Source organism: Sapajus apella, unplaced genomic scaffold (assembly GCF_009761245.1).
Source record: "Sapajus apella isolate SASKATOON/1434 unplaced genomic scaffold, GSC_monkey_1.0 scaffold5, whole genome shotgun sequence".
Lineage (NCBI taxonomy): Eukaryota > Metazoa > Chordata > Mammalia > Primates > Cebidae > Sapajus > Sapajus apella.
The window spans coordinates 48,769,701-48,775,424 of NW_022436945.1; the positions used below are offsets into that span (position 1 = coordinate 48,769,701).

At 32.8% G+C, this 5,724-nt stretch overlaps 1 non-coding gene across 1 annotated transcript; it reads left to right on the forward strand.

Annotated features, from left to right (window-relative positions):
• The first annotated feature begins 5,313 nt into the window (after positions 1-5,313).
• On the forward strand, positions 5,314-5,448 carry LOC116548839. The gene has a single exon (XR_004267561.1). It is a non-coding gene; the product is annotated as a small nucleolar RNA SNORA48 (small nucleolar RNA).
• Positions 5,449-5,724: the final 276 nt, after the last annotated feature.

Here is a 5,724-nt window from a genome sequence, read left to right on the forward strand (position 1 = left end):
ACTCATTTATTTTGGAAATGATGAGCAATCATAGCTACAGACTTCAATCTACAGTACATATCAAATAATTCAATTTTTTCTTGTAATATCATGTCTTTTCTCTGCTTCCTTGAAGCACTTTCATCCCACTAGTGGTACTTCATATGGGTTCCATGGTGTTTTTTGAAGTTTATAGTACTACAGTAAAAATAATGAAAACACTCAAGAACTATGAGAGGTCACTTTTTCCTGTGATATGCAATTTGCTAGGAAGAGGGACTGCTCAAGCAGAGATGATTAGTGTCTCAGAGTGTTTTAAGCAGATACTTGCAATACTTGAGCCCACTGCAACAGCAACAGGAGGGAGCTACAAAAGTATTGCGGCAGTACAGTATGTAGCATAGTTAATTTTATGCAGTTATGACTGAATATTAGCTCAACATTTGTTTATATTAGTGTAGACTGTGACTGGCTCCCTGTGTAGTCTGTAATTGTGTGGGTGAGTTTTGATTAGCTTTTTAGGATAGATTTGTATATATTTTATGGTAGTAAAAGGTAAATAGACTAGTATCTTTATATATTTTGTGATTTTTATGCATTCCTGACATAGCTCCACTTTTCTTATTTAAAAAAAAAATGTAGAATACACAGCTCATCTGAAAGTTTCTTTCAAATTTTTGCTAATCTTCAAAAACATTTCCAATATATTTATTTGAAAAAATATATATGTATGAGTGGACCTAACCACGTTTTTCAAGGGCCAACAGTACTGGCTTATCTAACTTTCTTCATATTCCATTTTTTTCTCATAGTTCTGTATCCTATTCAAGGTATGTTCTTCATAAATACTAAAAATGGATAAGGGCAATTCTGAATGCATCGCCTCCTCTGATGCTAAATAAGACACTGTTTGCTACTGCTCTGATGGGCTGATTTTAAGCTATTCACTACCCTAGTTGCCTAGTCTAAATATTCCTCACACTCACTGGTCCTGGTTTCTATCTTTCCAGCAAACTTTTGTTGAGATGGCAATCATTTTGACAATCAGTCTCTCATGGAGAGATTAAATTTAGAAAGCCAGATTCCCAAATAGTTTTATAATACATATTCTTGTTTAGAAATTGAGTTCCCCTTAAAAATTTCACATAAATTCTTTTTTTTTTTTTTTTTTTTTTTTTTTTTTGGGAGGGGTTTTTTTGTTTTTTTCCCCCGGGTGGGGGGAAAGGGGCGGTCTCGGCCCACCGCAACCTCCGCCTCCTGGGTTCAGGCAATTCTCCTGCCTCAGCCTCCTGAGTAGCTGGGATTACAGGCACGCGCCACCATGCCCAGCTGAATTTTTGTATTTTTAGTAGAGACGGGGTTTCACCATGTTGACCAGGATGGTCTCGATCTCTTGAGCTCGTGATCCACCCGCCTCGGCCTCCCAAAGTGCTGGGATTACAGGCGTGAGCCACCGCGCCCAGCCCACATAAATTCTTATTAAATTAAAATAGAAGCTTAGATTGAAAAACAGTTTTATACATCTGGTAAAACAATACATACCAAGAAAGAGAGAGAGAGAGAGCCATAGAGGGAATCAATTTTCATTTTAGATAATTTGTGAGCTTATCGTTTGTGTCACCTGTGATGATGATGACTGGCACAGAGAAGTGACATCTACAAGATTCATGGATTCATGTTAGTAATTTGATATGCTCTTATTTATGAGATGGCATAGATATCACTTTCCTAATTAGTTTAGTAGTCCTGTAATAGAATGTCATATATTTTTAATCTTAATTCCTGATACATAAATGAGGTTAAATGTTTTCAGCAAGTAATTCTCCATATTCTCACTAATTTCCATCAAATATAATCAATCACAACATAGAAAAGAAATAAAAATGTTATTCAATAGCTAATCTGAAGCTCTGTACCAAATTCGCTAAGCAGGATTGTTGATATATTCCCATAATTATAAAATGTAACAAATTTACAAATATATTATGAAAATTGCTTTAAAGAATCATTATCTTCTTCTTGTTTTAATACTTTTTATCTAAAAATGAGAATTTTGAGTATTTGTATATGGGTCTAAATGCATGTACCCCTCAATGCAAGAAATATTTAGAAATTCTAAGTATATCTGTCTTGCTAAAAGACAGAAATTGATAGTTTTAAGTTTCTTGAGAAGAGTGCCAGATTTTTTTTGTGCATATATCAGTGATGACGGACTAGTCACTGGCCTATCGCTAGAATAATTTAAGTTTCAAAGTAGACTAATAGAAGTTGACTGAAGTCTGCCTGTGCACATTCTTTAGTGATAATAAGTATAGAATTACTCATTTGTAGAGGCTTATGTCATAAGCTTACTGTCTAAATGATGAATACATAATTAAATTAAACAGAATTGAGACAGATGGTTCTAGCTTTTGATAAATGTGCATATCTTCATAATCAGATAATAAGTCTGCTGCCTGGAAGATCAATTGGGATATAATAACTTTGAAAACTAAATCATTTCATTGTTTGGCATTTATGAGACACGGTAAAAAGCAAATTCCATTTTAATTTACTTAAAATATTGCTTATTGTCTTCCTAAGCATGTGTTTTAAAATGAAAAAGCAGATATTATCATTTTGTTTCCTTCTCATGCAAAATTACATATTTTGTTATTTAGACTTTAGAAAATTATTTCAAAACAGAACTTTTTTACTGATAGATTCTCCTGGGTAATAAAGGGAAAATAAAGCAAACTATAAAGTATTTTAAGTAAAATATCAGATATTTAAAGCATAGAAAATGAGAACAAAACTACTGAATGTAGGCCGGGCATGGTAGCTCAAGCCTGTAATCCCAGCACTTTAGGAGACATAGGCAGGTGGATCATTTGAGGTCAGGAGTTTGAGAACAGCCTGGCCAACATGGTGAAGCCCTGTCTCTACTAAAAATACAAAAAAATATAGCCAGGTGTGGTGGTGCATGCCTGTAATTCCAGCTACTCCAGAGGCTGAGGCAGGAGAATCCCTTGAACCCAGGAGGTGGAGGAAGGTTGCAGTGAGCCAAGATCTCACCACTGTACTCCAGCCTGCGTGACAGATGGCGACTCTTTCTCAAATACAACCAACCAAAACCCAAAAAAATGTATCGAATGTATTTTCTTTTTGTATATTTATAAAGTAAAATATGAAATTTTAGTAAGAATATATTTGAAATCTACTATTCATGGTTGGTAAATCTAAGTGATAAAAATTTTTTAAGGAAAATTCATTTTGCTTTTAGGCTAATTATAATGCATTATTTTAATTTTTATGCATCAATAGTGCTATAAGCAACTTGCAAAGACAAGTTAATATAATAATTCAATGTTATTATTGATGAGATTTAATATTATCCTATTAATACAGATCTACTTTCAAGGAAGTTTTGATGAGCTACGGGGTTATAAGAGTTAGTTACCTGCTTCTTTTTCCCAGTGCTTTATTTAAAAATCTACTTTATTTAGTTAGTTTCAAATTTAAGAACAATAGTATTTAGAAATGCTTGTTTTTCAAATGAGTTTTATCTACGCTATTCTGTTTTTAGCAACTAGATTGACAGGCGGTATAAATTAACCTCCATCATTTCTAAGGACTGTCAAATTGACAAGATCTAAGTGCTAGTTTTAGTATTCTAAAATGTTTTTCTTTGTTGGTATCTTGTTGTTCTCAACATCAAAATTCTATTTGAATTCTATTTGAATTTTGATGTTGAAAATAACAAGATACCAACAAAATTCTATTGAAAGGTCCTTATTAAATCCTAGTAGTTCAAACCAAAGAAATTCCTTCTTTATTCAGATAACAAACATTTTTTTAGAACAAAGTAATAGATATGGATATTTAGTTTGAATTCATGAAATTTAAAGCTCAAAGAGTATAATCTTTCTTAAGTTAGGAAACATAAATTATCTTGATAACAGGAAAAGTAATACAAAATGTGAAAATATCCTTTGCATTTTGTAAATCTGATGGTAATGGTAGACATCAGGTGGAACTGGGAGGTCAAAGGATTTACTATATACAGTTATATTGCATTATAGAGTGAGAAGAATTATGGAAAATGTGCTTCACTACAAATTTGTGAAGAGAATCCTGTTTCAGAGTATCTTTTGGTTTCTGAAATAGTGATTTATTTTCTGAAGGCTTATTACTTTTTTGGAAGTTCTAAGTTATTTCATATTTCTCAAGATCTTGTGATATGTATTTGGAATTCTATAAATCGAATTTCTTTCAATCAAAACCTTCTTGGCATCTGTATTAGTTTGCTTGGGCAGTACTACACTGGGTGACTTAGAAATTTATTATCTCACAGGTCTGGAGGCTAGAAACAGGATATCAAAATATAGGCAAGGCCATTTAATCTCAGAAGTCCATAAGGAAATTCTTTCTTGCATCTTCCTAGCTTCTGGTAGCCCCAAACTTTATTGAATTGTGACAGCATAACTCTAATTTTTACATGGTATTCTCTCTGCATCAGTTGACCTGGTCCTCCATCTGTGAATGTCTGCATCTATGTTCTAACTGGTGCCCTTTTTGTAAGGACACTTGTATTGGATTAAGTTCCACCCTAATGACCTCATCTTTATCTTGACGGCATTGACAAAGACTTAATTTACAAACAAGGTAGTTATGAAGCACTGGTGGTTAGGGCTTCAACATAGAGCATCCAATAATTTTCTTATATAAATAATTTCCTCTCCTTTATTTCTTCCCATACATTATTCTGCTCCAGACTTCATGCATTTGCCAGATTCCCTGCCCCATCCCAAAAGATGGATTTAATATTAATAAGCTTCAAGGTAAATGCAATATAGTATGACTTCTCATTTGTTCCATCACATCATTTTCCTGATTTCTGATGTTGAGCTTTCTAAAAGACAATGAAGGGACAGGAATCTCCTTGTATTGTTTCAGATATAAAACTTTATTTATTATCAAGGATATACACATTGATATTTTTAATTTTCAGCTGAAAATTATGTAATATATTGTACTTATCAATTAATTTATGTAAAATATATTGTCTACTATATATTCTAAGTATTGAAAATGTGCTAAATAAGGAAGAAAATGTTTATAGTCCATAGGGATTACAAACTAATCCCACATATCAAGAAAAATCTAAAAACTAACAAATGTGTTAGATTGAAAAGTAGATGTGATGAATGGTAGAGAGTTTCCCGCTTTTCTTACTAAAAATCATTGAAAAAACACAAAAGAGAGAAACTAACGAAAACACAAACCCAATATGAGCAAACTTCATGAAATTACAAATTACAACTTCAGTGGAAAACATTGACAAAAGCAGAATTTTGTCCCTGACTTGGGTAGAGTGGCATCTGACTGGTGGTGCCCATCTCATATCAGCCAGGGACAATGCAACCCCTTGTTCATCCCAGCTTGGCTTTTGATCTGTGTCCATGCCTGGTTCATGATTTGGACACATAGGTAAAGAAAAAGAAAAAAAAAAAAAAAAAAAAAAGAACAGATTTTTTTGTGTATGTGAAGGGTTGCACAAAAAATAAAGTAAAATAGAATGTCCATGATTTTACATCTCAGAAAAAACATACTAGGGTAGTTGAGAGTCATAATTAAAATATCAACTATTAAAAAATAATGTAAAGGAAAGTAGAAATAACACCATTAAAACATGACAATTGTTGAATAACGAAAATACTATTCAACTTGGTCAATACCTGACTTATAAATAGAGTAGCTGTGATC